General features: G+C 38.1%; 1 long non-coding RNA gene across 3 annotated transcripts in view; it reads right to left on the bottom strand.

Moving 5' to 3' along the window:
- Positions 1 to 1,452: 1,452 nt before the first annotated feature.
- LOC149002270 (uncharacterized) overlaps positions 1,453 to 11,624 on the bottom strand; it is a 28,663-nt gene continuing 18,491 nt past the window's right edge. The window contains exons 2-5 of one of the 3 annotated variants that reach the window (XR_016170200.1): positions 7,025 to 7,166; positions 3,199 to 3,247; positions 2,979 to 3,102; positions 1,453 to 2,454 (exon numbers count right to left, since the gene is read on the bottom strand). This is a non-coding gene — a long non-coding RNA (uncharacterized LOC149002270). Of the gene's footprint in view, positions 2,455 to 2,978; positions 3,248 to 7,024; positions 7,167 to 11,624 lie in introns of all 3 variants that reach the window. The other 2 variants (XR_016170199.1, XR_016170201.1) reach the window with 2 other exon arrangements.

Below are 11,624 nucleotides of genomic sequence, written 5' to 3'. Positions count from 1 at the left end.
TCTAATGTATTACAACCGTTTGTAACAAAGGAATAAAATAGTCTAAGAGTCAATCTAAGCCTAATCATAATAGATCTCCGTATCAAAATAAGTATGTCTAAACTCAAAAACTTCTGAATCTAATACGGGACACTCTAGCTCCAAAATAGGACTAATCATGGTACTCACAATCCTCACATTGGAAATCTTCACTGTGATGTTTGTAATAGCCAGCACCTTGTATGCAATACGAGTCACTCTACGTGGCCTCGCAGTCTTGCATCTCGAAGTCATTGGTACCTACAACAAGGTCTAACAAACATTGTCCCCGAAGGATGAGCTCAAAAGAGCTTAGCAAGTAGTTCAATCATAAATAACAACTACAAACAGTTCAGAACAAGCATGATGCAATATGATATGAGACAATAACACAAGTATGCTTCTAGCTCTATATATGTTAGTTTCTAGTGGCAGACACGCATTAAGATAGAACATCATACTCCTTTGGAAAATCTCAATCATTCTCCCTCAACAATCTCTATATCTTGGGTTCTCCATGATAATTGGGTTACGGCATCCATCTCAGACATTTCATGGCTGGGGTTTAAGTATAGCCCAATAGGCTTTGCATAACAAATACTAGTAGATTGGGATAAGGCTTATCTAACTGAAGAATAAAAGGAATAAAGAGTTCTTCTAATGACTGGGAAAAAACTCAGATTTTGTAAAATGCTTAGCTATAGTAGGCCTTCAAGTGTAATGAAACTGAACAGTGTTTAAGTCCATATAACTCACACTTTCCTCTAATCATAATGATAAGTGGCACTTCACTTTCTTGAACAAAACCAAAATGCAGCACTTGTAAATGTACAAAACATGTAACAAGAAGTAGGAGATTCATCAGGCATTTGCAGAGAAAATTAAAATACGAATGCCAACAATAGTTCAATATGTCATTTTCTTAAAAGAAAATAAAGATTAAATTAGATATAAACTGCAATACCAAAATAAAGTTTGTCCAAGCTTAAAAAACCAAGAAACATACTTTGTATAAAGTTTGAAATCAAGCTATGACAGATGCATTTGGGACCACAAAGCCTATATCAACTAGAATTGCAAAAAAAATTAAAAAATGCAAAAGCAAAATGCAGGAAGATGCAACTGATCGCATCTGGTAGCAATGTTAGACTGATCTTGGTAGGGATCAGTAACAATTGAATAGAAAACTGTTGCGAGTCAAGCTTTTCCATAATGACACCAGTCAAAATGTTAAGAGAAATATTTGATAAACCCAAATGTTAGACAATACAGCATGGTATTCAGTACCTCCCAGTCCCAAAAAATCTAGGTTAACGAAAAAACACTTCAATGATACTTCAGATGAGTTCATATGATTTCAACACAAACAAACATGTAATCTACAGATAAAAAATGATTTCTGGAAAAACACTTTCACTATGTATTTCTGCTGTATCGAAGGGTTTCAACACTGCAAAACATATAATCTACAGATGATAAAGCACTTAAACTATTTCTGCATTCATGAAATCCAGATTAACGAAAAATCACAAGTATTTCAACTCTATTAATATGATTCCAACACAACAAAACATATAAATGACTAACCACTAAAAATATTTCTTTGCACAGGATATCCAGATGAACAAAAAATCACTTTCACCAAGCATTTCTACAGTATGGAGAGACATAATCCACAGGTGACAAACCACTGAAATGGTTTCTATACTCGGATCCTGTGAAGATACAACAAAGAAGGCTAAAGAAAATTTACCAGCTCCTTTGGTTCGGAACACTAAACTCAACCACAGGTCCACAACCACTCACATTGATTACCTTCAAGAAATCTGTAGTCTCTTTTTGAAACAGGAAAATTTATATATTGAGGAAGGGGGTATTACATAATATAAGGCAAGGCTTCGCCCCTGGCCTTGAGGGGATTCGAACTCTGACACAAATGCCCATTGAAAAGATAAGAAGAATGGGATTTTCGCATGTCAAACTAAGACAGAAACCCTTCTCACACTTCCACCTGGATACACCCTCCATAAATTGACATAATAATTTACAACACACAAAACAAAGAAGCTACAACTCCAGACACCATGAGAGAAATTTCCCGAAGAAAAAAAAAAAACTACTAGTAGGAGAGATGAAATACATCTCACTTGATTGGAAAAAAAAAATTGCAGATGGGCAGGACTCTAATTAAGCCCTACACTTAATGGAATGGCCCTGATGACGATCTGGTGATAAACGGCAGCAAGAGCAGCTCCAATGAAGGTACCAACCCAGAAGATCCACATCTCATCCCAGGCATTGTCACTGTTGTAGATGATTGCTGCTCCAAGAGTCCCAGCTGGGCTGATATAAACTTGTTCCTGTGATGGGGATGGTTGCCAAGTGCACCAAGAACACTACAAACCCTATTGGAAGAGGAGCCAGAATCTGTCCCACCTCCACAAAACAAAAGCAAAATCAATCTCCATACCCATCATATAACATTATCTTCACAAACAAAGAATCAAACCCAAATAAGTTAGAGCTTTTCCTAGACTCCTAGTCTAATCTAATTGTTTACTAACATTTAACTTTGATGGATTTTATAATAATCACCTGTAGTAGGGTAGGTAGCCCTAATAAACACAGGAGAAAAAGTAAAGCTATACTGTGTTTAGCCCAGAAATAGATGAGGACAAGTGAATAAAAATGGAAATTTATTGAATGAACAGAAACTAGCGAAGTGAATTCACTGTTAAGTAAAAAGGAGCGGGGGATACCTAAAACGATGGAAGATAAACTGGGGAAGAGCGGTATCTGTTATTTATCTCCTATGGCTGTTAGACTTTTGGCGGGTACATTTGATTTTTGTACACAAAAAAAAACCCTGCTTTCAGCAACTACAATACGGTGGCATATTCATTCCACATTTAAGAAGTGCTTCAGATAAACAGATAGAGCAGTTTGGAGTAGAAAATTACCTTCAGTTTGGATATATCTGGAATATCAGGTGTTTGTACTGGATAAAACTTAAAAAATTGCATGGTATGCTGCTTTAGCTTCCTCATTCATTTCCTCCAGGGCCTTTTTGCGGGCTTCCCTGGCCTAAAATTTAGTTTCCACAAGTTAGAACTGGCAACATGGAATATCAGAACTTCCAATCAATATTATTGCTCATGGCAATAAGTTGTTGAAAAGTACCTCTCAGTTAGCCTTTTTTTCCTTCTCTAACCTTTTCCTTGACAAATTCCTGAGATGTCAGATAGGACAAGTATCAGATTTGATGAGAAACGAGCAATAGCCAAGAGACATGCACGCAACAATAAAGGCTACCATGTACATCCTAGAAAGCACCACAGATTAAGAAAAAACAGAAAAGTAAGAACAACTAACCACAGAAATTGGTATAATGCTGTTTATTACTATGGAAATTGGTTAACATCACAAAAGAAGTGATTCATATTTAACTGCTTTTCTTGTAGTGATGAAACCATTTACCCTAGCTGGCATCTTCCTTATCTAATCTATGATGGCTTGCTAGTATTGTTGTATGGTTGAAATCTCAGAGAGAAATTATTCAAAGTTGCTTCTGAACCTTATAGGAAGTATCAACTGTACAAAAGCTTGGATCGTGTAGCTAAGTTTTTCATGTTAGATCCTACCTAAGAAGGATATTTCTTATGCTTCCAAAAATAAAATTTTAGTTGCAGCTGTAGAAATTGATAATGATTTGTATTCGTGGTACCATGTTATTTTGATTTTTCTGCTATCTCACATGTTTCTTTTCTTGCATTTTGTAGTAATCAAGAAAAAAGAATGAATGATAAAGTTGATGCAGCAGTAGCAGGTGAACAAGCCCTGCAGGAATTTGCTAATACAGACCAAGGACTACAAATAAATCATACTCCAGAGAAGGAAAACTAGTTACACCTTCCACTCCTATGGTAGTGAAAAAAAGCACTTCTCTCCATCCCCCTTCTTGCTTATACATTTATTTCTTTCTCTAACCAAATAAAACAAAACAAATGTTTATCAAGATACAGTGTAAGATGCATTGAATTTGTTCGACTTTTTAACCCAATGATCAAGTGGTTGATATCCTAGAAGATGTAGAAGGTCAATCAGAAAACCTGGAACAGGCCTGTTCCTTGTCTCTAATGACTCTTTGGAGACAAAGCTCGTACTCACGGTACATGTATTTCCCATAACTACTTTGCTACTCTTAATGTAAACTTTTTTTGGGTGAATAACAAATTTTTTTAAGAAATGGAGAACCGTACAAAGTTACCATCCCCAGTGGCAACAAAGAGAGAAATCCCCAAAAAAAAAAAAAAAAGGAAAAAGAGCCACTACACAGAATATGACAGTTCTTTATAGAATTTAATAGAAAACAAGGAGATGATTTACTAACTCCATGGAACTCCGTATGTGGTTGAGACTACCTGATGAAGAAGCCCTCAGGCACTTCTCTCCAACCAAATTTAATAGATAGAAGCTCCAACAGCCACCTTGACCACCTGATTACAAACTAACATACATTGAACTCTCTATTCAATCCACACACCCTCAAAGGAAGATGAAAGAATGTGAGGACCTCACCTTGAGCACCCTACCTCCTCCCTCTCCCCAAGTACAGCAATTCCATCACAATTACTTTCAGTTCATAATTATCTCAAAACAAAATGACAAGTTACTTCTTGTTTTGCAGCTACATCAAGTACTCATCATGTATCAGTGTCACAGTAAACCTAGGAATCATGATTCTGAGCCCTTCCAAGTTCCCAGACCAGATTCTGAAGTACTCCCAGTTCATGATATCTCAAAACAAAAGGGCAAATTTCCTGGAATTCCTGGACTAGAGGAAATTCTTGTAAAACTTCTCGCAAATCATAGTCCCTATAAACAAAAGGGCAAGTTACCTGCCCTTCCTAGGCTTCATGAACCTCCCATTATGCATCACAGTCACCCTCTGTGCAGGAGCTGTAATCCCCAGTCCTTAGCACTATCCTGTAAGAGATTCAGAAGCGCTCCCATTTGCAACGTCTCAAAACAAAAGAGCAAGTTACCTGTGGATCCTGAGCTATACGAAGTCCCCATTGTGCAACACAATCACCTTCATTATAATGTGGAAGATCAACTGGTTCCTCAATATGCTGATCAACTTCCAAACTTTATGCGAACACAAAATCTTATAAGAATCTGTGCTTTTAAATCTTGTGGACTTCAAAGCAATCAATTGTGAAATAAATATAGAATTTGCCTAACTGAATAAGAAAATGTTATCAGCAGCCTCAGCAGCTGCCTCAAGTCCCAGGCATAAACGGAAAAAGCTTGGTTTGCATTTGCTCCCACAAGAAGCAACAGCTCAAGTCAGAGTATAATGCCCCAAAGGTCCTACTCTTCTATAATGCATAGTTAAAAACTTAGAACCTAACTTTTTCTTGGGAAGAATGGAAATATGGAGCATTTACAGTGACATAATCTGGAAAGAAGAAGAAAAATAATGTGCGGTTATTATTAAAAAAAACATGCGTAGGGCTTATGCAGTAGATCTTTTCTGAGTCAGTTCAGAGCTGGAATGAATGTACCAATTGGAATACAAACTCATCTCCAGTGGCTTCCAACTCACTCTCTACGAATGTGCCAATTGGAATACAAACACCATCTAGAGTAGCTGGAGTAGCTTCCAATTCACTTGCTGAGTGTGCCAATTGGAAGACAAACTTCATCTGGAGAAGCTTCCAATTCCCCTGCTGTGAATGTGCCAATTAGAAGCCAAGCTTCCTCTGGAGTAGCTTCCAGCTCAGTTCATCTGGTAATCTGATTCTTTACTACTGTGAACAATTTTAGGCTTATTATTCTTGTATTTCTTAAGTTCCAATTCCAGTTTTGAATATTAACCTTGATGAAGAATGGCATGGGTTAGATTAATGAAATTTATTCTCTCTAAGAACTTAATACTAAGTATTGAGAACATCATGACAGAGTTCTCCTCTGGATCTAACACTGCGACTTCAGCCTGGTGAAACCACAGGCAGTATTTCTGAGGTATATACCTGAAACTTTTCGAACTAATTGCATTTTGAAAATATTTTTGTTTTCAATTCTCATGATGTTCAACATGGATTCATTTTTTGCAGGACACCATTAGATTTTATGCACTATGAACGACATGGATCACAGAATCTTCCCTCCCATGTCAATAGAACGAAGAGGTATACAGATAAATTTTACAGGGACAAAGGGGATCAATATATCTAGTGGCCCAAGTCCTCTGCTTTCATCATGGATCTCAGAAAATGGTCCATTCTAGTCACCTCCAAAATTAGTCCAGGTGGATCAGTTTACAAATTGGGCACAATAATTTGAGGCAAACATATGACAGAGTGGAGATATAGCCTATTGGTGTCGTGACTAATTCTACAGGAAAACACACACACACACACACACAAAAAAAAAAAAAACTAACAAACTTCAGGTGCCTAACCATCAGAAGCCAAAAATAGGACTATGGGAAGGAGCATCATAAGGGTGTGCCTTGGTGCAATGGTTAGGGCTTCTCAATTGTAACTAGGTGGTCAAATGTTGAAGTCTTTGCCTTGGTGCAACAACTAGGGTTTCTCCATTGTGACTAAGTGGTCAAATGTTGGAAGTCAAGAAATTACCACTCTGACAAAACCAGAGTTAAAACTGCATACATTAAGACCATTTCCAGACCCCATTGGGGTGGAAGCCTCAGTACTCAATATGTCATATTAGTGGAGGGAGCACTATTTGGTATCATTGACGCAGGCAGACCCTATACAATGCAAAGAGTTGGTCTAATTTCTAAGCAGCACATCAATAAGACGCAATATGTGGGCAAGACATATTTCTAAGTATCATGGACATTGAATTGGAAGCAATTAAAGCAACAGAAACAATGGTTACAACATTGACAGCAAACTTATCTGTAACAACAGTCACAGCAGGAGTAGCAGCAATTGGTTGGTGCAGCAATAAGAAAGAGTGAAATTATGTAACACACCTGGTAAATCATTGATCTGATTGTATAATTTTCCATCATTTTAGCCTTTGCTTCTTAACCGCTCAAAGAAAGTAACCCTCCATTTCTTCTCATGTGATGCACTTCCCATGATTCCGAACATACATACTCTTAAAGTAAATCCCTGCAAAAAGTAATAGATCATCATATAATAAATATACACTACTGTTCAGATTAGAATCATCAGCTTGTTTATAGCTCAAGCTAAGACCGGAGAGAATCTTTTCCATGAAATAAATCCTAACAATCATATGCATATTCTTGAATTTTTTTCGCGTCAAAATTGAACAGCAACAAAATGGTAACTGAAAACAAATGAGATCGAACATAGGAGGGGGAAAAAAGGTGGGGGGCAGGGGAGAGATGGATGGTTACCCCGATGAATCTTGATTGCAAGATTTTTTTTTTTTTTTTTTGGGGGGGGGTGGGGGTGGGAGGGGGAGGGAATAAATAAATTCATTAACCAAATGGGAGAAAGGGGGAAGGGAAATAATACAAAGCCAAAGACAGGATGAATAAAACGAGTGTAGACTACTAGCACAAGAGCCACATAGCCTTAAAAAAACCAGAAAAACAACATTAGCACAAAACTAAGGCAAAATGGACCAAAAGGGCAGTAGACCCAGCTAGAATGGTGTAGATTCCCATACGATGGGTCAGTAGGAAGCCTTCGATGTAACAAAGCGCAAGACATGCAACATGGACTAACACAGCACCATATATGCTGAGGTTGGAAGCATCAAAGGATTGGGATGAAAACAGGAGAAACAGAGGGAGAAGAAGAATCCGGACCTAAGTTCGAACCTGATTCAGAGAGATCAACAATGGTGGCCCTCATGGCTTTGCCCCCCAACACTAGAGAGGCCACTAAGGAATAGAACCCTTGACAATTCGAAGCTAAACCCAGAAACAGAAAGGGTAGAGGGAGAGAAAAGGAAAAACAGAGAAGTTTGAACAAGATTCGGAGAGATCGGGAATGACACCCATCATGGCTTCCCCCTGACGCCAGAGAAGCGATCGATACTAGAACCCTTTACAAACTGAGATGAACCCTGAAACAGCCCCATACCGCTCTCTTTTTTTTATTATTATTATTTTTTTAGAGCCAGAGGGTGGGAAAATATGAGAAGCTGAGAGAAGAGTAGAAGTAAAGAGAAGCGGAGAAGTGGATCGGAGAGTTCAGATCTCAGATTTGAGATCTTGCTCAACCAATCCTCCACTAAAACAGAATGAGGAACAATAAAGAGAAGAGGAGAACCAGAGGGAAGAGAACGGATTGCGAATCTGAGATCATGCTCAACCTAACCTCTGCAGAAAACAGAGAGAGGAGGAGAAACAAAGAAAAGAGGAGAATCAGAGGGAAGAGAACAGATCTCAGATCTGAGAACCTGCTCAACCTAACCTCTATAGAAATAGAGAGAGAAGAAGCAATGAGAAGAGGACAACTAGAGGGAGGAGTTTGGATCTCAAATCTGAGATCAAGCTCATCAAAATTTTTGCAAAAACAGAGAAGGGGAGGGGAGAAGAACCCACCGTGATGATGAGGAAACCATTGAGGCGCCGAAGCCCTCGTTCACAGAACCCTCTCTCAACTCTCAAAATGGAGAGTACGCTCTCCTACCGATTGCAGGATGTCTTTATTAAAGTTCAAAGTGCTAATGGGGGTTTATGGAGAAGGCTAGCTATATAGAGATAACCCAATTAATGTGAGTGCTAAAATCTTAAAATTAGAGAAACCTATATGGAAACCAATAAAAGACGCAGTCCCCCAAATAAAAAAGAACTGATAGTGATTGGTTGATGCAGTAAAAAAGGCAAGTTAAAATAAATTCACATGTTACTTCAAATTTAATGGCCTGTTGAAGAATATTAAAAGATATTAACTCTTCTATTATTATAAGAAAAATATTTTAAAGTTCTAAGGGAATTAAACCTATATATTGAAGGATGTCGAAGAAGAGTGTGTGCAAACCAATAAACGGCAAATTCCCCAAATCAAAAACAAAGTATAGTGATTCGTTGTTACAATGGAAAGGAAAATCGAAATAAATTTAAAAACAAATACTTTTTCGTTTTATAGGAAACGAAAAAACCACTTAAGAAAATGAATGTAGTGGATCTTTGTCCTTCTAGAATATTTAGGAGAAACTGCCTACCATAAAAGTGAAATGGTCTTCAAAAGAGACGGTGCACAAATATTCTCCCAGATGTTATACTAGACCTTTCAGGGAAGAATTGAGAAAATAAATTTAAAAAGAAACAATTAAAGGATGGGGTCATTGTTTGGCTTCACTTTCCTTTATTATCCAATAGTTAAATTCCACTTAAAGTGTATGTTTTATATTATTCTGTTAAGCTAACCAATTTATTGAAAGAAAGGGAGAAAAAAGACACAAACTAAGGCAGGGTGAGCAACTAACTCAATGAAAGGATGAGGTGTCACATCAGTGATCCCCTTCCCTTTGCTTCATGCCATTAGGGGTGGTCTATTTGTGGCCAGAGTTATTGTTGGATTCTACTAGGAGTTCAATTAGAGTTTGTATTCATGTAAACTTCTATTCCTTGTAATAGTGTACTTTTCACTTAATTATAAATAGAGGGCTTGAGATCATTGATCAAATTAAGCCATTCTACCAATATCGTGTTTCTCAACATGGCATCAGAGCCTAAGTTCGATTAGGGAAGAGAGAAAAAAAAATTCTCGTTGAGGAAAACCTACCTCCATTGCGAAGACGTCTCTCCAGAAGCCATCGCTTCTTTTTTTCTTCACCATCAAACCATACATCACCATCGTCTTCCGACTTTGCTTCCAGCTCCTTCTCTAGCTTGCATTGACGGTAACCTTGTATCGGTTGCGACCTTAGTTCTGGCGTTAGCAACTGTTGAAGAGAGTAAAAAAGGGAAGATGAGAGAGCGTAAGGACAGATCAAACTTCAAACCGAGAAGGGGTTTTTTCACCTTCTCTCTTTCACCATCGCTGCCATCATCTTCTGCCATCGTCGTCTTCCGCCATCGCAACCATCTTCAATCATCGACCAAGCCTTCACCCACCATCGCCATCACCATCACCATCATCATGAAGCTAGGTAACCTTGTGAAAGACTGAAACACGACCTTCAACCCTTAAACCCTTCTGAAAGTCTTTATATTTAAACCAAACCAAATCATATTTGGTTTTCTTTACATTTAGACCAGACCCATTACTTTTTGGCCGAACCATATGTTTGGTTCTCTTTATATTTAGACCAAGCCAAACCATATTTGGTTCTCTTTCCATTTAAACCAGACCAATTGCTCTTTGGCCGAACCATATGTTTGGTCCTCTTTAAATTTAAACCAAACAAATCATATTATTATTATTTTTTCCTTTCTCCAAATTTACTATTTTGTTAGCCAAAAAAAAAAGAGGCTCATATCATTACTTAGAATTGTTGTTCGGCTATTGCATTCTGCGACATTTCTGTTACTTCGAAAGGGTGAAGACTGAAGAAATGCAGACAATTTTTTCAACATAACAACTATTGATGGTACTCCTGCTCTTACTGACTCCGAACATTACCCCACTCTACATCCTCTTTCCGTGAGATTTGATGGAACAAATTATTTGATCTGGTCTCGATCTGCTTACTTGACTATTGCCGGAAGAGGACTTGTTGGACACATTACAGACGCCACTATCAAAACTACTACCATAGGTATTTTACAGGATAAGTGGATCTCGAATGACTCGTTTATTATGTCATTTCTTTTGAATTCCATGATTCCAAATATTGCTCGTGGATATCTATTATTTGATACTGCAGCCCAAATCGGAAGGCTACTACCTGAAACATATGGACAGTTGGGGAATGATGCACAGATTTATGAGCTACGAAAGAAGCTTCATGAGACTACCCGAAAGGAACTAACTTTGGCTCAATATTATGCTGCGTTGCAATCTCTTTGGCAGGAGTTCAACCATTATGGGATTATCACCCCACTAACCCAGAGGATGTGACTACTTATAGGAAGCACATTGGTATTATGATGTGATTCAAGTGTATTCAATCAGATCAGAGTGCAAGTATTAAGTCGTTCTCCCTTTCCTACACTAGAACAATCTTATGCTTTTGTTCAGTGTGAGGAAAGTCGTCGATTAGCCATGCTTCATACTCCTATTAAGGAAAAATCAACCTTACAATCTGTTCGCACTAAATCTGATCCGGCTAAGGAGATTGTCAAGTGTGAGCACTGTCATAAACAATATCATACCAAGGCCAATTGTTGGAAACTGCATGGGAAGCCTGCTGATTTTGAGCAAAAAAGACTACAAAGAAAGGGAAAACCAAAGGCTAATCTTTCCGAGACAGTTGCCACCACACCCTCTGCAGACGTTGGTTTTTCACAAGAGGAGTTCGCTACTCTGCAACATATTTTGTAGTCTTCTACTGCCGGTACAGCCTCCACCACTGCTTCCTCTACTACCCATACCAACTCCTACCTTGCTACTTCAGGTAAAACTTTTACAGGCTTCCAAGTTTCTTCAGTTTCTATTCCGGATCATTAATACATGAGCTACAGATCATATGACAGGTTTATCCTC

The sequence above is a fragment of the Hakea prostrata genome, chromosome 10 (assembly GCF_041222555.1).
Source record: "Hakea prostrata isolate BN-2017 chromosome 10, UWA_Hpros_2, whole genome shotgun sequence".
Lineage (NCBI taxonomy): Eukaryota > Viridiplantae > Streptophyta > Magnoliopsida > Proteales > Proteaceae > Hakea > Hakea prostrata.
This window is presented reverse-complemented; position numbering and strand designations above follow the sequence as displayed.